This window comes from Plectropomus leopardus, chromosome 3 (assembly GCF_026936395.1).
Source record: "Plectropomus leopardus strain MGB_pleo_1.0 chromosome 3, ASM2693639v1, whole genome shotgun sequence".
NCBI lineage: Eukaryota > Metazoa > Chordata > Actinopteri > Perciformes > Serranidae > Plectropomus > Plectropomus leopardus.
In genome coordinates, this window is record NC_142178.1 from 17,807,501 (window position 1) to 17,832,044 (window position 24,544).

The 24,544-nt window shown below is 39.8% G+C and overlaps 1 long non-coding RNA gene across 1 annotated transcript in view; it reads right to left on the reverse strand.

The window, feature by feature from the left end:
• LOC148189967 (uncharacterized) overlaps window positions 1–24,544 on the reverse strand; it is a 49,063-nt gene that overhangs the window by 24,008 nt on the left and 511 nt on the right. Inside the window, exon 2 of the long non-coding RNA XR_015776136.1 lies at window positions 2,660–2,721. This is a non-coding gene — a long non-coding RNA (uncharacterized LOC148189967). The remainder of the gene's footprint in view (window positions 1–2,659; window positions 2,722–24,544) is intronic.

Below are 24,544 nucleotides of genomic sequence, written 5' to 3' on the forward strand. Positions count from 1 at the left end.
GTTTTTGCAATTAATGGGAGTTTTTTCAAAATTGACATGTTTCCATTAGGTGTATTTTATATTCGCAATTTAAATTTGCACAATTTGAGGGTTATTGGGAGCCCATCTGCTATCAGTAAATATCCTCATTTTCTTTTTCTTGACTGATGCCACTTTCTGAGTGGCGCGAGGCCCCAAGCACTTACTGAATGTTTAGGAAAAAGGTTTACTGGATATGGTGACACAGCCTTTTCAAAATAAAGGTATATCTCAAAGATGGCACAGTATAAATATTTTCACTTTGCTTCAATTATATTGAATTGATGTTACTGCATCAATGATCATTGAATCAATACACTGATCCAAATCCATGTATCGTTACACCCCTTATCTCATAAAAACACTAAAGACAGACACTTATGCATCCATATCTGACACTATGAGCCGCTGCCCAAGCAGCGTTTTTTGATGCAGTGGGAATGGGACCAGGCTAGTTAGGCATGTTGGATGTGTTTCCATTGACATAACAGTGGAGCAATGCTGACAAACCAGCCTCAATTTACAGCCAACTCTCTCTTAGTTGCTGTAGACCAGGAAACCACAAGCAGACTTTCCCGCTCTGGTGTTGCATTTGTGCCTACCATAGTGTGACCGACTCGCATGCCACCAGCTTGTTGTGCTAACCTCAGCATATAAATATGTATATACGGTGTACCATGCGATGCAATGCGGTACGGCACGATACAATAGGATACGATTGTCCGCGTAGGGAAATTTGTCTTGGAAACAGAAGCTGCAACCATAAATGCCTTTACAGTTCCAATAAATCAAACTACATATGAACAAAACAGGACTAGTTGTACCAAATCACACCAGTAAATTGCATATAATCTAAATTGCACACACAAATACAGCACATACATTGTATATAACACATATTGCACATACCCCAACATCATCAAACTATTACACAATCCCCGTAGTCTTAAGCAGCATTGTTTCAAAGTTTGATAGAGGTAGGAACAAATGAGCTTTTTTAAATGATTGAGTTTGTAGTGGGGAACTCTGTATAATCTGCCAGTGGGCAAGAGATCCTATCCTGCGTGGCTTACAGAACTTGTGCTATTGAACTTTGGTTCCACATTATTTGCAGCAATCTACTCACTACGTAGTCTGCACTGAACAGAGATCCCTGGTCCGTGACGGTTCTGTACAAAAACAACCCTAATGCTTGCTACAGTATTGACTCAGTTATTTTTCCTATTGGGAAACCAACAGTTAATAAGCAAAACAGCAGAACTTTTTAAATGAGTGTAGAAATCTGAGATCATGGTGGGGATTCAGAGGTGTGGAACCAACCTAATCACTTTCAGTTTCACTGCAAAGAAAGTGTCATTGAAAACCTGGCTAAACTTTCGGCTTGTTTACAACTAATCTAATCGCTCAAGTTTCTTGCCTTTGCAGACTTTGTTGTGTATCAGTGTTGCATTTTTCTAAATCTCAGCAGTTACTTTGGTGAGCTTGAAATTTTTACAATCGACAGAAACATTGTCCGAAATAACCAAAACCTGAGAAGAGCCTGAGAAGTAAAAAAGCTAAATTAACATTAGAGCCAATGAGTGATGAGACATATAATGCAGCAGATTTCACATTTTACACCAAATTAAGGCTAATATGCGTGCATGTGCATAATAAATGGGAGTATTTGATGCAGTGGTCTGAGGTTTGGCCGGATTGATCCAGACAGGTGGGTAGTACAGAGGGGGTGGTGGTGAAAACATAGGAAGTAGGGATAAAGTGAACAGGAGGGGGGAGAAGGCTTGTGAAGGTCAGTGAAAGTCAGGCAGCAGAAAAGACAGGCCGAGGATGGAGAAGCGTTTCAAGGTGGAGGTCTGCGTGCTACGAGGCCAGCCATTCCTGCGACTGATTACAAGACAAACAGAGACAGATGAAGCAGAGGGGCAGCGGCGGCAAGGAGAGACAGCGGCTAAAATAGAGAGCGATTACACGGATAGACGGAGGGAGAACAAAGAGCGGGAAGGAGCAGGAAACACAATGTCAGAGAGAAGGAGAGCGAGACCAAGGGTTGAACCCGACTCAGCTGTGAGGGGCACCTGTTCACGGTGGGACCACCTCCTCCCGCCAGCCTTAATCAAATTTACCACAGAGACAGACTGTGACGACGCCCCCCTCTAACAAGAAACCCACTGCGTGTTACATCCAAATAATCCCCACCTCTAGCCAGGCTCACACTGCGTGCCACTTCCAAAGGTGTCCCACCTCTAACTACACACCCACGCCAGGTTGCACCGAAATAATCCTCCAAACTCTAATTAACTGGCCGATGTTCTCAGGTATTCTTGCATGGGGAGATTTGCACTGTGCGACCATGTGATTACATATCAAGACGCAACCCAACTGCCAGAATTAATATCGGCATTGTACTTTTCTGCAACTCATGGATATGTTACATTTGCACATTTGATATGTAGCGAATATGTTGCAACTTTACATTTACGCACTCTTTAATTAGGAACATACATACATATATTTTGGCTTAAAATATCTGACTGTTATCTCCACTCAGGAAATGCTCCAACCTCAGCTTAAATAATACCCAGCTGTCGCCACAAATACCCCTGAAAATGTTACTACATGTAAATAAAAAAACACAACTCACCTCAAACAGTGGTCTGCAGCTTGGCCAGCGACTCACCGGGGTCTCGCCATCATCTCCTCATCCTGATGAGAAACATTGATATTATACACAAGAAACATGCAAATGTAACATATGTGTAGTTTGAATAAATGTAGAATGCAACTTAAAGTTTATATACATTATTTGTAAAGACATTGAACAATGCATATGCCAGAATAAACTCTTGGTATTGTATGTTTCTGCAAATCACACGCACATTTTATATGTGTCATATATGAGTGTTTTGTAGTGACCTATCGCTGTTTTTCCAACTGTTACTGTATACCGAGACAAAATCTTTTCCTTTTGGCATAGTGGTCCAAAAAGCAGTTGTTTTTTTTTTTTTTTTACCAGGACATCACTACTTTTTCCTCTTGTGATTGCAGCCCAAAATGTGATTGTTTTTTACAAAGACATTACTTTCCAGACAGAATTGTGCCCCCAAAAAGGGTATTTTAAGCCAGAACATGAGCTTTCCCTCACTTTAACAAAGTGGGGTTTTTTTATTGCATAAACATAACTACATTAACTACAGTCTGAAACATAAAGTTTCAACATGTCTGCTACATAATAACAGGCGTAACGTGGTTTTAGAAACATCCGGTGCAAACATTTTTTCTGCTGATTGGGTTGCATTTGCAGTTCATGTATCCATCGATGAACTTCGCTGGGTTTACAAAGCTTCAATACTTGTGCAAACCTAAAAGTTTGACTTTGTCCTTTGTTTTCTTTCCTCACCTCTGTTTCTCTTCTCATGCACTGAGCTGAACTGCCAATCAGAGCGATTTCAATCAGCGACACCTCCGCCGCCATTTTAACTTATTGAATCGGCAACTAAAGCCATAGGTGCAGGGAACAGCTGACCGTCAGCCAACCAGTAATAAACTATTTAGTGTGTTTTAGTTCTTTTGGAAGTTCAAAAATGTGTTAAAATTCCCACAAATGTCATAGCCTTTGCAATCTTTTAATTTTTTTCCTTTATTAATTCTGTAGTGATTAGTCACAGAAGGCCTCTCGAATGACACCTGAAACACCAGAGAATTAACCTTTTTTTTAATCTTGTTTCTCTTTCTTTAACAGCCATGATCTGCACCTCTGTGTTCGCTCTCACCCTCCATTTCTCATCCTTATTTCCTACATAACAGATTGACTCTACTCACCGCAGCTGACAAAATGTATTAATAGCATTTTTCTTGTAGATATGATTCAATCCATCATCCCTCTCCCCCTCTCCATCTCCTCTTCTATCTCCGTTTCTCATTCAATCTGTCGCTCCCTCTCCTCCCACTCTCTCTTATACGAGAGAGAGGTGTCAGTTTCAGTGAAACAACTTAATTCTGATGTCAATGAATTAATTAGATGTGTTAATGAGCTAGCGACAGCTAACCCAAATTAAATTAATACCGTAATGGCCTCAGACAGCGAGAATTAGCTCCCATTTCAGTAAACGCTTTCTGGAGTGTACACAGCCGCCAAGGATAGACACACACACACACACACACACACTCATACGCACTCGCACTCACACACAGCTCAAACAACATCCATCCCCCCGAGCAGATCATCATCCAGATGTAATTAACTGACTAATTACAGGAGCTCTCACTCGCTCCCCCTCCCCTCTCTGTCTCTCTTCTCTTTCTAACACTTTGACTGTCTGCCTCTCTCCGCCGACTTCCTCCTGCTCTGTTTCTCGACCCCTCCGAGACACAACTTTGTCATATTTCCTTACAGCTTAGTTACTTCCTCTTGTGTTTGTTTTGGTTTGCTTATTCATCACCTGCGTATCGCTCTAAAGAAGCATTAAGTGGTTGTTTAACGTGTTCTTCCTTCCTCTCGCTCCTCTTGTCATCACACTTAAAGTCTCATTACACACAACAGGCCTGACTTGCAGGCTGTTTAGTCTGCCATTAGCTCTAATAGTGACTCCTCCACAGTTGCCACGCTCCAGCAGACCTGCTGATGGGAAACGCTGCCACCAGACTATTAATCTGATCTCAGAGGCACAAAATGGCTGCTGTCTATGTGTCGGCCGGCCGGGAAGGAAAATGGTGTCACAAGTTAGGGGATTTCAGATTTTGGTTGTTAATGTAACTTTCACTTTAAGTCTTTACTTTTTTTTTTATTACCTCTGAGTAACAACTTCTCTGTCTTTAAGGGGTCTTTAACTTGTAACTAATCATTCTAACCTGATTATTGTAGCAGAAGAAGCGGTTTATAAACTGCAGGTCTTGTTGTAAGACTTTCTTGATGACTTACACTGCGTTCACACTGAATCGGACGGTATGGCACAGGACAACAAATAGTCCGACCAAATGGCCGGACGGTTAAATGAAAAATCAACCTGTTCTCATTCTGAACTCGTCAAGTAACGCCGCTCTGTCAGGGCTTTCAGCGTACAAGTACGACGCCATCAGCCACTTTCCACATCCAAATGCAACACGCATGGACGCGTCAGATGATAAAGCAGTTGGATAGAATCAGTGGCGTTGTTATATACGCTGGCAGCCGGATGGCAGCAGGCACGTCCACATGCAACATGCGCGGGCGGTGTCACTTGACAACATGGCTGGCCGAAAACTGGTTGCGTGCACCTGAAGGGCAGCATCAGGTAATAACGCTGCCAGCAGCCACACAATATAAGGAATGCATGCGCGCTCATAGGGCAGGCAGGTGGGGAGGTGAATGGGTCCCACAAACAGAGTTTCACGCGGGACTTGGGTGTTTGATTCCTGTTTGTGTGTTTGTGTGTGTTTTTTTTCTACACCTGAGTATGTGCCTCTTTTGCGCAAAACTAACCAGACGTGACTTTGGTGCCTAATCCCAACCATCGTGACGGCCGCGCAGCTGCGTGGACATAGGGACCGTGCTGCTTCATCCCACTTACCATCACTGTAACAGCATCCCAGAGCGTAAACAGCCTACTCAGATGGATACCTACAATGTTGTAGGTTGACAAGTAAGGTCCTGACAGAGCGACGAGTGGCACAATGTGACGAGTTTGGAGTAAGAGTGTGTTGGAAATATGCATGATAATATGTTGTGATGGTGCAGCATGGGAGGAGACGGTAACATATGCATGAAAGTCAGTTTATCAGAGACTGAAACTGCTTTATACTGATTATTAAAGCAGTAATAGATAATATTCCAGTTATTAATAAAGACATTAGTTGAAACTTATAAACATTTAAGGTGGTCTCCTGTCTTTGTATCTTCCTTTCTTTATAATTTGCTGGGACGGCTGTGGTTCAGGAGGCAGAGTGGGTCGATGATCAGTGGTTCGATCCCTGGCTCCTCAGTCCCCATGTCGAAGTATCCTTGGGTAAGATACTGAACCCCAAAATGCTCCCTATGTTTGAAACTTTGAGCTGATGTGCAGGTGTCACATTGTATCGTAGCCTCAGACACATCCTTGTGTGTCAGTGGATTAGTGTGTCATGTAGTGTGAAAGCGCTTTGAGTGGTTATTAGACTAGAAAGCCGCCATGGAAACGCAGGTCCATTTATCATTAACTATGATTACTTACTTAGATATATGTACACCTAATTTTTGACCTTGCAAGTACATAACTTGTATGTGAACGCTTTCTCAGCCAATAAATGTGATTCTGATTACTTTCTTTCTTGTCTTCCTAATACAACGGGCCATGATTTCTGCTCTGTCTCACCTGGTTGTGCTGTGAATCCACTCAGAGACCTCGCGACAGTGTGTTTGTGCTCCATGCATGTACATTTACAGTTTGTGTGTGTGTGTGTGTGTACAATGTGCCTGTCTGCGTTAGAATGAGCATTTTCCTGGGGTGAGACTCTGCAGGGAGTGAGTTTCTCTCACAAACACCATCTGTCAACAACAGGCTCACCTGCTAGCAAACATTTAGCTCAGGAACCATCTCTCTCTTACACACACACACACACACACAACAATACAATTCAGTAATGTCAAAGCAGAAGATAATGTAATTTCCCACTTAGACGACTTGACAACCTCACCTGCTTTGCAGCTTCTCCGATCTCTAAAGAATACACACGGATGTGTTTGTATGTGTGACAGACAGAGGGATAGAGAAACACTGAAGGGATTAAAACAGAAGAGCACAAAACAGAACATTTGACACCTTGTTTGAACATGAAAATTGTTGGGCTGGAGAGTAAAAAGCAATATGCAGAGTGGGAAACGTTTGAGGGAGAGCGAAGGTGAGAAAGAGGGAGATGAAGACAGGGGAGGGGGGAGACTATTACCTGAGGTGTCTGACTAAATTAACTTCTCATCATCACTAATTAGCCCCTTGTTCCTCTGTTCCCTCCAGGTAAGTGCTACCTATATTATTGTGTTTGTGCAGGAGGAGTGTGCGTGTGCGTGTGTGTGTGTGTGTGTGTGTGTGTGTGTGTGTGTCATGTTCATTGTTTGAGTCAGGAATGGCAGCAAAATTGCTCCTTTAATTCTCTCCGTCATTTTGTGGGAGTTGCTCCGATAATCAGTGAGAAATCTACATTTATAATTAGTTTCCAATCCAATTTATTTTTTAGGTATAAACATGAGTAGCCTATATAATAGTATTAAAAACTATTTCATGGTTGTAGTAGTGGCCATTTCACTGTATTTATAGCTACAAAGCCACTCAATCTGCTCAGCTTGCCTTAATTTTTCATTAAATTAAAGTCAACTTTCTGGTGAATTAATGAAGTTTACTCTCAAGGCAAAGAGGCACAGAAAATGTTGAATTAGGTTTTTGGTTTTTTTTTTCGTTGTTTAAAATGTACATGATGTCATGTTCCGTGTTGATAAAACACACTAAAAAGCTTTATTCAATCAATCAATTTAGGGGAAAACAGATCAGAATTTAGTAATATCCAAATAAGAAGCTAAGTTATTTCTGATGAGACAAAGACAAAGTAGACTCTGTTTTGCTCAAAACCACAAATGTCAACCTTGAAGGTGCTGATAAAGGAAAATTAAGGGGATCACCAAACTCAGCAGGGATTCATACTCTGTCACCATGGACACCTGAACGAAATGCCATAACAATCCATCCAATACTTAATGAGATATTTCAATCTGACCCAAAGTGATGGATTCACTAAAAGATCGACATTAGAGCTACACAGAAAGCCCCAGTATAGACTTTTTTTTTTCAGAATTAGTCAAAGAACAATGAAAATATATAGTGATGTGTATTAATAAAGTGGGAATGCATCTGGGAAGACAAGATCAGAAATCAGCCAAGTCCTCACATGAAATTTCTGTGTAGGAAACCCATCCAGCAGTAAACCCCTTAATTAGTTTGCTACATCTTTAGGTAAAAAAAAAAGAGAAAGGTTTAAGTATTTCTCATATTACCTTTGGTGTATTAGCGTGCAACGACAAAAGACACATTCCTGCTCTATATTCCTCCTTTCTCACCAGCCACATTTTAAGAATGTAGAATAATCTGATTATTCAAATAGATGTTAATTAGAGCTGTTTCCTCAAAAGATGGCATTATTCAGTTAAATAAAAGCGAGTCATCTCTGAAGATTCCTCTAATGCCGCAAAAGAACCTGCGTGGACATAAAAAGAACGGCTCTGTCGTTTTTTTTTGTTTTTGTTACATTTTTATTTGCCCAATTTTCTTTTGTGCTCCCCCAGTGTTTCTCTGGTGGGACATAATTTCAAGTGGAACAATGGCGCCGGATGAATAACCTGATATAATACATATTCATGGCATTTGAGAAGCAGTTGGGTTGATCCACTTGTTTGAGACACAACAAAGGTAGCTTCCGCTCCTCTGTTATCCTCTCTGCTCCCAATCCCTCCTCCGTGCCTCCTTCAATAGTTTGCCTGTTCGTTCCTCCTTAATTATCTTTTGAAATCCCCCCTCTGTTTAAACCTTTGTCCTTTTCCCATGTGGAACCTATAAACAGACAGTAGCAGCTTTCTGGGGGAAGTAAAAGGAGGAGGGAGAAAGACGACAATATTTCTCAGGTTAATCTTCCTGCTGCTAAAATAGAGAAAGCATCTGTAGCTTTACAGCTCTGTGGCGACACTGTTGGCGTTTTTGACTTTTACCAGCAACATGCAAACAACACTGCAAATTTAACTCAACAAGGTCTCCTGGACACGTAAAACGTGATAGCGTGACTAGCAGAACAAACACGCAAACACTAACCATTATATTAGCCACGCAGTGTAAAATAACAACAGACAAGAATAGCTTCAACAGTCTCATTCATAGAACAATTGTAATTACAATAACATTGTGTGGTAATCCTTCTAAATAGCAGCCAGGAACTAAATCGGTTTGATGACGGTGATGCTCAGCTTAGTTGCCTTTCACCAGTTTTTACGGTAATCCTCATTAACAAAACACTAATCCCCCCCTTCCATGTTGCCGTATTCGGGCACCTCCCCCCTCTCTGACATATAAAACTTCACCAAACTTCTCGCCCCACTTTAACAGATAACACTCCAATCAACCAAGTCCAACCAAAATCCTCTAAACTCCCCATGTGGTGTGTTCAGTCTTTGCGCCGACAGTTTGAGAACATTTGCTCTGTTGTTTACAACAGGCTCACAGATGTCAGAATCCTATCAGCGTCTGTAAATGTTTGTACATTCATGGTAAATTATGAATCATGGCTATTGTGTTCCTATACTCAGTCTATGAAACATGAGTATCTGTGTTGAACAAAGGATTGAGAAAGCTCCTTGCTTGTCACTTGGTTTTCAGCAGTTAAGAAACAAGTTGAATTTAAATGTTTTGTACAGTAATTAGTAAACCAAGCACATATTTTTCTTTTGGTTGCAGCTGTTGGTGGAAAATAATCTGATCTGTAACTAGAAAGTCATATATTCATATTTCTCACTTATGTGCAAATATCAATTGTACGAAAACGTATTGCTGCCACGCAAAAAAAAGAAAAACAGTTTCTTGTTATAAAAAGAAACTTTTCTTTTTCTGACAAGAAACAAGATTGTGAAGATAAGATTGTTAGAACAAGAAAGGTTTCTTGTTAGAACATGAAAATATCTTGTTCTTGTACAAAGACACTTTTCTTATTATAACAAAATACTGATTTGCAATATGCTTCCACCCAATTTAACAGTTTCTTTCCGTCTCTCATTTATTTATTTATTTTAAATCATCTCAGCATGGGCAAGACAGATGTGGTGTTTTGACGATGTGTTATGTCATGACCCACCACAGAGGATCAGCTAGTGGCAGTTAGCAGCTACCTCAAAGAAGAAGAACAGCAGCCATATATTTCAACAAATTGGGAAAACAATGACATTCGGGAGCTCCTTATCCTCCGGGCAGAGGACAGGATCATAAAACGGAGAAGGTAAATAACTTATTAAAATGTTTTTGCTTATAAAACGCTGTCGTCACATGAGAGGCTGATGCTGTTGTGTTAAACGTCACACCTCTTTTGGGTTCACAATGCCAACATGCTACCTAAAATCACACACTGGAGCAGCATGATGCTGCCATTGTTTAGTTCTGTGTAAAAATGCAAAGGAGGCACAAAGAAGGGACTTAGTAAAAAGCCCTACGTCGTGATCTCCACGTAAAAAAGGCTGCAGTCACAGGTCTTGTCAAGGGGTACAAGGGTTTATTTGAAAACATAGCTGTTTCTATGTGTTTTGGCCTTTCGTCCACACGCAAAGCATGTTATTGGTCACTGAAAATAGATGTTTTGTAAAAATCCCTCCAGGGTGAAGATTTTCAAAAACTCCATTTTCCATTTTGCACTGCAACTTTCATTTCTGCACAACTGTACAATTCCACCATTGCACTTTTTCCATTTTTCATTTTATATTTTATATTGCTTCTATATTTTTATCTTATATCTTATTCTATTTAAAGTTACTTTTTTTTATTTTTCCTCTATGTTATTTTTTTTTTTCACCAAAAACACCAAGTCAAATTCCTTGTATGTGTAAATGTACTTGGCATTATAAACAGACTCTGATTCTGATTCAGCATTGATGTGCAGACAGGCTCTAATGTTATTAATATTTGTATTATAAAGTATGTCTAATCTTTATAGTAAATCATTCAGTGTCTTATTACATCCACAGAATGCAGAATGCAGATATAAAACTGCAGATATATCTAAATTTGTATTTTTTATGTGTCTTTAAACCACAAACACCTCCATAGTGCAGCCATTCATTTGTCTGAAAGAATCTCCTCTAATAAATTTCCAGGCTACACAAACTGCCTCTGACCCACCTTCAGCTGGAGGCTCCAAGCCCACAATCCTTTGCTTTCTAATTATTCAAATAACAGACAGGGCCGAGAGCTGTGATTCGCCAGCCCTCTTCAATTAGTGTTGTGTTAATTAAAGAGCATCATCAGGTTCTCGTTAGTGATTAAACACCCGAGTGTGATTACTTAACTCAGCAGGACTCCTGACGAATCATCTGCCCCCTGATCCCTCTGATGGGTGTACGTGAGTGAGTGAGAGTGTGTGCACGTGTGTGTGTGTTTGAACATGTTTGTGTATGTGTGTTTGAAATTTAGCGATGCTAAGGCGCTAGCAATGGGAACAGATTCTCCCGCTCACGCTGCATATCAATGCTTCAGTGAACACTGCATATGCAAAGCTGCGAGGACGTGTGTGTGTTTGTGTGTCCGATTAAAGGGGGATTTTTGTTCACTTGCTGATGAGGTGTCTGAAGTAAGTTAATTGCCTATCAAGAGAGCAAGCCAGCTCTGGCTCTTGTGTGTATGTGTGTGTGTGTGTGTGTGTGCACTTGTATTTGTGTATTTGTCAGAGGCTCTGTGCGCATGTCTATGTTACTTCAAGAGCTAATTGCCTATCAGAGGACTGCTCAGGTCCCTGTCCTTTGCCTAGATCAAGTCTGTGTTTTCGTGTGTGTGTCAGCATATGCATGAGCCCATGTGCATAAATAAGAATATTTTATTCAGTGGTAGAAAGTATCGAAGTATGCTCAAACACTGTTTCTTCAAACTAACATTGATGTTATAATTTTTTTAATCATATTTAAAAAATGTCCTTCAAGAGACAAAAACTTGTCATGAATTTATTCATTATTATATTTATTTTTTTCGGAAATAGCTCATGTCTCTGTATCACAGTACTCCACAGTGGTCCTGTTAAACTAATAAACTACATAAAGACATCGTCCAATGTAGTTTTAGTTGAGATGTAACTTCATTGCGATAAACACCGTTACTGTCATTCCTCTGACACAACTTCCCGGCTGCTTTTTCAAACTTTTGAGAGGTCAGTGTTGGGAAGACATCATGCTCGGATGTTCATTTACATTCTTTTGCTATCAGTCTTTGTTCAAACTCTCAAAAGCTATTTATGTTTGTGCCTCCCTGACAAGCAACCTCTTGTGTAAGGGACATAGATTACTGTCCTAATGAGTATAAAGGTCAAATAGTGACATCGTTATCCTGTCACAAGCTGGACTCGTGCTTTATGACAATGCATGGAAACATTGTAGAGAAGGATGTTATGGGTAACCTGACACAAACACCTGCCAAATCTCAGCTGTGCATTATTGTGGATACAGATTGGTTGATCCAACTAGTTGGTGGTGGTCTGTGCAGTCTGTATAGTATATTATATTTTAATTTAGCAGGAAATATTGTCCGTTTTACTCTCCTATTTCTATTCCGGTTCATATGATATCCAACGTCCCACAGATGGCGACATCATGTTATGTACTTTATGTAAAGTTACATACATAACGTAAAGTTATATAGGTTGGGTTTAGGAAAAAGAGCATGGTTGGACATCATGATGTTATGTATTTAACGTAAAAGTACATAGATTATGTTTAAGCAAGTTACATAGCTATGATTTAGTAAAAAAAAACATAGTTGGCATCATCATGTTATGTTTTCAAGTAATATACTGTGTGTAAAGTTACCTAGGATAGGTTTTGGTAAGTAAAGTTTCTTCAGTTAGGTTTAGAAAAGTAAAGTTACTTTGGTTAGGTTTAGAAAACTAAAGTTATGGAGGTTAGGTTTAGAAAAGTAAAATTATGTTGGTCAGGTTAAGGAAAAGAAACATGGTGACAATGTATCCCAAAACAACTCAGTGTTCACCTGGTTTCACACAGGACAGAAACGCCAGTCTCCTTGAGGAAAGTCCTATGTTTGTTTGACCTGTTCCCTACACGCAAATGCCTCCTCATGTTAAGTTTTGCTTGTTACACACTTCCTTGATCGATCAGTGCATTGGTCAAGTGATTACATGGGCTATATACAAATTGGTTCATTACTTTTCATAGGTATACATACAAACAGTGCATGAGAACAGCCTGATATATTTGACAACTATGTTTTCTTGTGACTTTGTAGTTTTATATTTGTTATACAAAATACATTATAAAACATCTCAGAAAATCTTATACATGTGTATCATATAACTCATATGACTTATTGAATGTAGAATATTAATTTTTATTAAATTTATCAAGGCTTAAGGTTATGCATATTTTAAAAAATAGCCGAAAATCCACGATGGCAGTAACCAAAATGCCAAGCTCAAGGTTTCAAAAAGGAGAGTCCACAAACCAATGGGTGACATCACAGTGGCTACACCCATTATTTATGATGGGTCTGTGGTGTTATTCCAATGATACATGATAGAATATGACTAGAAAAGACTGACCATTCTGCATATTTTAATACTTTAGTAAACTGTGTTAATACTGCTCGTGTGTGTGCATGTGTGCTCCCAGTAGTACTGTTTACCTCCAGAGGCCCAAGATGCTAATTAAGATGAATCCACCTCCAGTCCCTCCTGCATGCATGTGTGCGTGCATGCGCATGTGCATGTGCATGTGCAAAATCACATCTCAGGCCACACAGATCATAGCTACCACCATTCCATCTGACTCATAGTAATATATAGCATTTAATAACACTATGTGTGTACACACACACACATACACACACAAAGGGAAAAATCAATATCCATGATTTAATAATGCAATGTACTGATCCAACTTGTTTCGTGGGCCTTATTCATGGCCACAAGAGCATTGCCACGACAACAGGAACCAGAAAAACAGATCTACTACTAACGTGCTAATTGAATGCCTGTACGTGTGTGTATGTGTGCATCTGTGTGTGTGTGTGTGCACATGCAAGGAAGAAACGGGCAGCACATTCTTCATCTTTGGAGTGATGAAGTAGGATTTAATAAACTAGCAAAAACACACTCATAAACTCACACACACGCAGATACCCTCAGCAGGTGAGCGAAGCTGAGTTGACACTTTGTCAGCACAGTGTAATTTGACATAATGAATGCAAGCATCGTTACTGCTGTTAATTGGCCAGACTAATTATACTCCGAGGACGTCATTAGAGAGAACCTGCCGCTCCAACTGTGTGTGTGTTTGTGTGTCAGATTTGGGCAGACAGTGGGAAAAGTGCAGGAGACTGGAGGAGACCGGAGGTGGGTTTGAGCTCACACTGCAAAAACTGCCGATCTAACCAAGTGTAATAATCTTATATTTAGATTAAAAAATCTAGTTAGTCTTGTTTTAAGTATAAATGGATTATCTAGTGCACACAGTTTTACTGGTTTTAAGACATCTTAACAAGCAAAATTTGCTTACTGCACTGGCAGCCAAATTTGCTTCTTTTAAGTGCAAGTATGCTTAAATCTAGGGTGTTTGGCCTTAAATTTGACAGGCCATTTTTGCAGTGAAAGGGAGCAGGGATGAGGAGGAGCGATGCAGGTGGTGAGGGCGGACAGAGGGGGAGGAGACAGGAGTGGAAAGGTGAGGAAGGGTCTAGTTTAGGGTGAGACAGTGGATGGGGTGATTTTACTTTGCCAAAAAGAGGTGAAAATGAAGGCAGGAGGTTTGAGGAGTGAGAGCAGGATGAGGACAAGCTTGAAAGGTTCATGCTGTCAGAAAAAAGTTTGTTGATGTTTTCTGCCAAAGTCAGGGCTGCAAATACCTTACACAGAGATGCTGTGTAAAATTAATGACTTTTTTGTAGTGGAGGTCTAGCAACAAAGGTTGAGTGAACATGAGCACTTTTACTTATGATTACTTTAATCAAGGGATGCAGAGTATTAAAATCTATGCTCACAAATATTTGTGCATGCATTCTGACCCATACAAAGTTTAACATTTATTCAGTGTAATACCTGTCTGTGTCTGGTTTTCATATGACTTTATCTAATGTACTGTAACAGTGATGCTTGTTTCATTGCTTTCTATTTAAATGCTGTTTCCAGATGTCTGCAAAAAAGACTTAAACATAATTGTAGAAAAATGAGGCATTTAATTTGGCAGAACCTTGTCAAACATTTGTTCTTGCATTTTGTTTCTACAGCAACCATAAACTTGTAACCAGTAACTTGTTAAAACTTGTTATTGTAACTTGCTATAATTAGTAACTTTTATTAAAAAAAAAAACTTTTTGTGATATTTGTTTAAACTGTCTAGTATATTCACACATTAATACATGACACATACAGTATAGTCTGTGAAAAAAAGACTTTTCTATTCTTTCGTTTTCAGTAAAATTTCTGAAACTTTGGTCTGCCGTCAAGTTCTTGCTCAGTTGAAGCAGAACCACCAATTGAATCCTAACCATCAGCGCCTTTTTCTTCACAGCGTCTGCACAAAGTGGCAAACAGAGCATCTGAAAGTGCTTTGGCAACATTGTGGACCAAAAATTGGGGGCCAGGTTGGTCCCCTTAATGTTTTCTCCTCCACTTATCACGACCCACATGAACAAGAGGCACATTGGCAATGAGGGCCCATACACATGTCGTGTTTTTTGTGCTCTCAAACCCATCGTTGTCAATGCAGACATGCAGAAGGTGAGCTGTGAAGCAAGACAGGCGCGCGAGCGTACCCAAGCACCAGTTTTTCAGGGTACAATGGCTGCCCTTTACATTAAACAAAGGTCAGTTTTTAGAATATGGCAACATGTGTTGCATGTCATGTGATCAAAATCACAGCCGGCAGATATTTTTCCCTTTTCTTCTGTAAATATCAGTCTGTGGAGAAGAAGTTAATCATCTTAGTGTATGGCTGCCCAGAGCTTTACATCTGTCCAGCAGACAATATTTTAGGCCTAATTCATACTAGAAGACAATCAGCAGATTTCTGGTAAGTAGCTATGATACAGTGGTTATGGTTACCCCATACACAACCTCACGTTTTTCAGGCAGTAAAAGAAACTGATGTGTCCTGACCCAAACGTGTTATTCTGAACCATACTTGTTAAAATTTACAAACATTACCAAATAAACTCGAACCTGCTTTGGAACTTTCAAACTGTTAATAACCAGATCAGTCTACAGCAGCCAACCAGTCATTTTATTTTCGATTTTACACATACAGCGTGAGCACTCAGGTCATGGCATGATGATGGGAGTGTGAGCACATAACTCATGAGCTTTGGCTTTTACATTGCAGATGATTTATCTGTACAGTAGGAGTTGCAATTTAACAATACTTCTAAAATCATATAGTGCATGCCCAGCTTAGGTTAGGACAGTTCTAAATTAGATAAATTCTTGTCCTAAGAAAAGATTTTTTTTTCTAACTGCATTCATGTTTCTGTAACACAAAAACTTCCTAACTGTTATCCTAAACTGAGATAAAATGGGATTTCAGACTTCGGCAGTTTCTGTAATGAAGCCTAAATGCTTTCTGCACTTCAAAACAATTTACTATATGATATCCATTCAAATAAAACCCTCACTGCTAACAGATTGTGTCCAATACTATTTATAATGACATTTTTACAACAGAGAAAACTCCAATGCCCAAACAATCTCCTGCTGATGGTGAACACACTGATGTCTCTTAACGGAAACAACATCAGTGGAGTATTTACTTAGTCAACCATTACAGCCCAGCAATTTGAGCAAATTCTGAGAAACAATATCGGCTCGCAGTCCGCCGGCAGAGAGGGGGGGGGTGCAACACTGCGATGGGTAAAGCATGTAATTTCCTAATTCTGATCTTGCAAGACAATCCCTCCTTATCAGTGTCTGATTCCCACATTGGAGGAAAAGTAGACAGAGAAGCTGCAGGCCATCACACACACACACACACACACACACACACTCAGAAGACAGAGGCATGAAATTACATAAAGGAAAGGGATACAGATAGAACGACTGAGAGACTAGTGCGAGAACAAACAGGCCTATCAGGACGACCACAGACCCAGATAACAAGATAAGGCCTAATCAATCAATCCTTGCACACTGAGAGAGATTGCGCTAAGTGGCTCATGAGTCCTGCTGAAAATTAAATCTGCACACTCCTTCAAGTAAGACAGAATGTGGGAAGCGAGAGTTGGAGGGAAAAGGAGAAGAGAGAGGGGGGATAATAGAGGGTAATTTCATCAGCGTGGCCCGTGATGAAGCTTTTACACGGTGGTTTGAGAGGCCAAACTAAAAGGCTGGAGGTTTGGTGATATTGAATATGAGTGGTGTGTCATGATTCGATTTGTAAGACGATAGCCAGGAATGAGATTAAAGCGTCTAATGCGGATATCTGAAAGGGTGTCAGATCTTAAGGGTGTGTGTGTGTGTGTGTGTGCGCGCATGTGTGTGTCTTGAAATTTTCTTCCTGTGCAGAGGAAGCCTAACACACTGGGATTCACTTTAATTCACTCTCTCCAGCCTCATCCATCCTCATCACCGCTGTGCGTCTCTAATGTGTGTGTGTGTGTGTGTGTGTTGTTTTAACTTATTTAGACTAACCATTACCAGGCTGCTAAAACAAAAAATACTTTGGATTTAAAAAAAAAAGCAAAGCAGCAGCAAAGATGGAGGCCAAATAAAAGGAAATGATTTCAAATCTTGCGTTTGGTGAAACAGAAGTGCCAGTGTTCCACCAGATGATAAATCATTTTCTTGGTTTTCTGTTTTGAAGCTGCAGCACCAAAGTTTGTGTTTCATTTGGCTTACCGTAATATTTCAAACGATGGAAAAACTTCTTCATAAGGCAATATTTAAGACTATTCAAATGTTTACTCTGACGACTGCTCTATTTGTGCAAGTGCGTGCATCAGCCAACTCCAGCTCTGTGTTTATCCAGGGAAAATGGCGAGTCAGCGTAACACGGTACCAAACATTAGCGGAGACTGATCGTCCCGATGATGGACACATCGAGCCCAAGTGTGTCTCGTCTTGTCCTACCACATTGTACGCAGTGAAAAAAAAGAGGGCTCTACAGAGATCCTGTTTTGCTTCAGTCTCACTGCTCTCGTTGTTTTCTAGCTGTGGCCGACTCTTCAAGAGTTCAGCAGCAGCAAAAGGACAAAAGGATAACTCAACCGTCATTATACCAGCTAAGGCACGCTAACCACTAGCTGACATTAGTATGTTACAAAAAGTTTACCTTTAACGAAAAGCCAGAAAAAAAGTTTTTTCACCAAATGAATTTGAAATGACTTTTAAAGATAATGTTCCTACACAACTACTGACCCCGTGTCTCTGAAAAACACACCGAATCACTGGACGGATTACTGAACAGGCCTACCACACACAAACCAGGAGCCTAAAGTGTAAGAGGGCACCCTGGCCCTTAAATGCAAAATGTAACATACTGACCAGGAAGAAATTCAAAAAAGCGTCACTGAGATTCAAAGGAACTGCAAAGAGACACAAAATAACTACAAAAAGGGACAAAACAACCACAGAGAGACACAGACTGACCAAAAAATACAAGGAGATGCAATGATGCGATGCAATATGTGTGTCTTGCTCCAGAGTAGGAGAGGTGGGAGGGCTTTTTGCATATATTTTCCCAGGAGCCCATTGTCTCATAATCCGCCCCTGTCCACCTTATGATGACAAAATCTGCTCATACACTACATCACATTTGAAATACTGAAAGGTATTTATGAAACATACAAATATGACGTGTCCTCGGTTTGTGGGACATTTTCTCCTGACGAGTGAGCTGGAAAACATGACCTCTTTAATGGAATTAATGATCATCTTAATGACCAGAAATTACAGGAACCGGATCGGCGCAGTCAAGTAAAGGCTACAATATTTTGCTTTGAGATCGAGCAGAAATAGAAAGTAGCCTATAGTTCCAAAAACCTTAAAAATTCCCTGTGACGCACAGTACAACATGACCCCATACACACAACATACACAAACACAACCAACAAATCTGAATCATAAAAAAGGGAACAGTGACGCAGAGCAAAGGCATCATAACCAAGATGGATTGGTACACACACACACACACACACACACACACACACACACACACACACACACTAATAAAGTTGTCTGAGTGTTGTTTGGCAGGGAGGGCGGGTGAGAGATTCATGAGTTTTAATATGCAGAGCAACTGCAAAGTGGAAAACCAGACACACTCACACACACTAACACACCTAATCTGAGACATCAGTTTCAGAGCTACATATACACACACACACACACACACACACACACACACACGCTCACACACTTCACATGAACTATGAAGATGTTTTTTCTATGCGTATGGTGACAGACAGCAGCTAACACACAACAGATCGCTCCCAGCAGAAAACACAGAGACCTCACATCATTAACACCTCCTGCTGGTACCGCTGGGCTTCAACTGTCTGGGGACACAAAGCCAAGAGAGGGAAGAAACAAGAGACGAACACTTAGGACACGGACAAAAAGGTGCTATAAATGTGTGTATTTATGTCTGTGTGTGTGTGTGTGTGTGTGTGTGTGTGTTTGCTCTTTCTATCTCCCAAATGCCTCGACTCATCTGCTAATTAGTCAGGAGCAATTAAGTACGCTTAAACTAACCACACACAGATGCAGCCCAAACACACATCCAGGTAAACAAATAATCACAGAGAATGACTCACTTTAACTGTATCAGTTGGAAAAAAAACAAAAATCAAAAGGAGTCCTCAAATAGAAACAAAAGACAGGAATAATTGTCTGAGAAGAGGAGTGGAAAGAGAGAGAAAGGCAGATATGGAGGAGGAAAGAAGTAATAAGGAGTGAAGCAAAAAGAGATAATCATAAGTCCCAATGGACAGATTGAAGCAGAGTGGATTCTATCTCATGCTATCTCTCATTTATATGCTAATTCACACTATTAAGAGAGAGAAAAAGAGGGAAGACAGTCTAATAAATAGCGACTGATTGCTGTTTGTTCATTAGTTAGTGGTTTTTTAAAGAAATGTTGTAGTGAGCAACCAGCCAGCTGTTTCCTTTATGAGACGAACTGTGTCTCAGACTGTCTCGAGTAACAACAACGTGGAAAGTGAATGTTTGAAATGAAATGGGGGAAGAAAAAAAAATTATAATAAATATATATATATATATATATATAAAATAAAGCCAGAAAGGAAGATGTTATCAATGTAATTCAATTTGGATTAACGCTGCAAATCATCTCCTTTCATCCCTTCTCCCCTCCTTCACTTTTGTTCCTTTGTGATACTGATAGCCACTTGAGTGCTTCTCTCATTTTCTGCTTTAAGCTTTTTGCTGCCGCTGATCTCAATTCAGCACAATTAACTATAAATATGAGCTCACATGTGCACACATACACACAGTGCTGGTGTTCTTCACTGACCTTCAGCTGTACAAGAGGTAGGAGATCATGTCAAGGTGCTACAATGAATACACTCAGGTACAGGGAAAGTTGTTTTTTTATGGTTTATGTAATTATTATAGCCTTTCTATTTTTTAAGATTAAAATAAAAGTCGTTAAACATTTGGGTCTTGTTTGGTTGCATAAAATTACACGTTATGTCACAGGTCTTTCAAAACAAAAGCACATTTTAAATTAAAAAAGTCATTTCACATGTTTATCCTAAGTTGAACATCTTTTCAAAAGAGGAAAATTAACACACAGAATTATGTTTTCAGACATTTCACATGTGAAAGATAATTTTTATATCCCAAAGGATGTGCATTAATATGTGCTTCCCTCTTTATTTTTATTACAGTAAGGAGGATACATGGTTTCTCTTGGCTCTTTATTTAATCTTTTTTTCATGTATGTAAAGTTCCAGCATCGGCAATAACACTGCAAAGCACCTATAAACAGAAGATGACCTTAAAAAAAGAGTCTATGGACATACCCCTGATGGATTAAGTAAACATGATACCTTCCTCCTAAAGATCTTGCTGGCAGCAAGTAAAAAAGTCATAAGAAAATACCAGCTGGGAGAAAAACGGAGGGAAAAGGATTTTTCTATTTAGCGAATGAGACAGATGTCTCATAAATACTGTATGTATCAGGTGTAATAATCTACCTAAAATTAGGAAAATTTGCTTTGACTCATCAAACATCCCATGATGTCATATTTATGTTTGATTTTTTTCTGTGTTCTGCTTTATCTGTTTTTGTTTTCCTGCTTGTCTTGTCTTTATAAAGTAAAAAAAAAAATCTGAAATAAAAATTTTCACAAAAAATGTAAAAGAGAATTTAAAAGAGAGTCTGACAATAAATGAAATAAAAGGTGTCAAAAGCCTTTCAGAGATGGAGACAAAATGTTGCTAATAGTTTAGTCTTCTGCTAACTGTTGCCGAAGGATTACAGCTGTGGCTAATTCAAGTTTATGCGCGTGTCGCTAGCGATAGAGCCTCGAATCACAGTGTGCCTTCCACCTCACTCTCCGCTGCTACAGACCGCTTCAGAAGGAAGAGAACAACCCAAATCCAGCAGCAGCGGGGACAGAGCGGATGGGTCTGATCAGTAAACTTTCTGTTGCTGCTGTTACACAGGTTAGCCCAGTGCTGCCACTGGCCACCAGCCTGCCGTGACTCCTGGCACTGGGGTTTGCGCTGGTCGAATTTAGGCAACTACACGACTGACTGAAGGTCCATATCTCCTGAGCTGCTGTCCACCTTCCCTCTGGTGAATCGGTGCACAGTGGTGGGACGTGACAGCTAACTTTATCTTGCCCTCTTTGTGGTCTGATAAACAGAGAAAGAGGAGCAAGGAAGGGCAGATCACAGCTCTACAATCAAATAAGATAAGAAAAAAAAAATCAATGCATGTGAAACACTGTTTTACTGTATGAAGCGTGTGCATGTGCAGGTGGGCGTCTGGTGGGAGGGGCTTAGGACAGAGCTGCAGGAAGAACTCTGAGGAATTCAAATTCTGTTCATTTTTTTGTTGCCTTTTACAGAATACTGCCCACCCCATCTATAAAATGAGCAGATAACACTCTTACGATGCTATTAGAAATTACGGAGACAGTTTTTTGGACACTGCAGACTAAACAAGAAAGATGTGACTGTAAGAAATGAAACACCTCCCATGTGAGAACAAAAATCCTCATGTAGGACAGCAAAGCATGTGATAAATTCATGTATTATTGGCACATGTGGTTAGGATATTAGGGTACATGTTTTTTTTTTTAAGCTTTAATTATACTTGTGCTTTAAGGGAGTTCTAGTGTGTTCCTAAACTTGTTTTTGTGTTTTTGCTTTTTGTTTATTTTTTTATACAGCACTGTGGTCAGTTTTTGTTGTTTTCAACATAAATAACATGAAACATAATGAATTCTTCATAAATAAAGTGATTTAACTGGACATTTGTATTTTTAGGTAGAGTTAAAAAGCCAAAAATCTTGTACAAAAATTAAATTCAGCGCTTTTCATCCCTTTTTAGGACCACACTCTTTTCTTTAACCATTTAATCAAACTATATTTGATTTTCTTAAAAGCTAAAAAATGTTAGTGTAAATATTCCCCCTGATAGATGGTGTTTGCAATTCATTGAGCACAGATCCTCTCTGTCTTTTACATTACTCATTCAGACAAACACACGTTTCCATCAGCGGAGGAGCTTAATCTGTGTGCACACAAAGCACACACACACACACACAGACAGACACACAGACACAGACACAGACACACACACACACACACACACACACACTGATCATTACCCTCCTGCCTTGTCACAGACACTTAGAGAAACACAAAGAGGGACCAAAATCCTGAGATGATTTTGCCGCCTGTCACCACCGCTAAGGTGTGTGTGTGTGTGCGTGTGTGTGTGTAAGTAGAGACCACATGCCAAGGGTTTTCACGGGCGACATCCAGAGGTTTTTGAGGGGGGTCTCTGGGCTGTGATCGCTTTTCCAGTGCTGTCATCACAAAGACACACTTATAGTCAAATAGCACTCTTTCTCAAAACTCAGTGACCAAGGCTCACACACCAAAATAACAAAAACAACAATTCAATTCCAACCATTTTGTTCCACCCTGGGTGCGCATGCACGCAGCGATGCGTCATACCAACACCAAAAATCACTTTGCTATGGATTCTACACACATCAACCTGCTCCTCCTTCATGCAAAAATCTGTCTTCACTGTAAAATCTGTCATCACTTTTACACCTGATTCTCACTGTTCCGCCGAAGCACAAGATATTTCACTGAAATTTATCCAAGCACAGACTAAATATAAAAACACTAGGGTTTTTTAACAAAGCCGCCTACAAAATAAGGTTATAGCACTTTAAATTTCTTTATGGTGTCCAGTTTATGACCTCTTGCTGGTTCATAAGAAACTCAGGAAATCAAAACACACTGAGTGCGAGAAAGTCACTCTGCCTCATAATCACACACACACAAAAATAAAACATTACAGGCCATAAAATTTCACACAAACTGAAATACAGAAACAGATCATTACTTAAGTAAGATCAGTGGTTTCCAACCTTTTGCTGAGGGACCACTTTTCTGTTATTGAGTAAACTGATGACCCCTAATTAACTGACATATTTTATGGAGTTTTCACATTACAGTCAATGCATAACTATAGAAATGCAGAACATTTAATAAACTGTACAATTAACCAAGAGAGTGAACGAAATAACCACTGAAAGTTTGTGCAATCTGGGTGAATTTTAAGCAGATTATTTCCTGTAAATATTGCCTTATAGATGGATTTTTAGATAGATTTTCCTGATATTTTAGGAACTTTTTATCTTTATATCTGAAATAATATCTAAACTTTAATAATAACAATTCTATTGAGTCATATAAACACAACTAATGAAATGCAGATATTTAGGCCTTGTGTTTTGTTTCTTTAATAAATAAAAGATTTTCTTACAAAAAGGCCCGGTGACCCCCCGTAACATTTTGGTGACCCCTAGTGGAGGTTGGGACCCCCTGGTTGGAAACCCATACATTAAAGTCCCCCAGTGTAGCTTAGTATAATATTTAACTTTGTTCTTATGTATGCAATTCCAGTGAAGTACTTTGCCATATTAATACAACAGCTGAAGAGGTAGTTTACTCAGATCCTTTAACTAGGTCAAAGTAGTTATAGGTTACAGAAACACTCGGTTAAAAGCTGGCCACCAGCATTATGTTGATATTTGGTTGAATTTAGGTTGTGACATTACTTGAACAAAATTCAATGTCATCTATCTCTATCGATCTATGAGGACAGGGGGGAATATCTTAAGTTTTATGTTTTATGTGATTTAAAACAAGGGGTGTTTTCTTATGTGTCCTGTTGGAAAATAACTCACCCAAACACAAATTTCTTTATGGTATGCCACATGACTACAGGCTGACACGCAAACATCACACTCATGTGTGTTCAACATTTCACTTAGATGACAGTTAATCTGCTGCGTCAGCATCCTCCACTCTTCTGGTTTTACTCTTTCCACAAAGTGTCGGCCCCCGGCTGCAGGGATTTGCTCCCATTCAGCTACAAGAGCTTTGGTGAGGCCGGACACTGATGTAGGGCAATAAGACTCGGCTCACAGTCACTGTCACTGTTCATCCAAAAAGTGTTAAGTGGGGCTAGGGGCAGGCCAGTTATGTTGTCCCACACCAAACTGGGAAACGCATTTCAGCCTATAGCCCAATATACAACAAACAACCCCTGCATAAACACACAAAACCTCTGAGG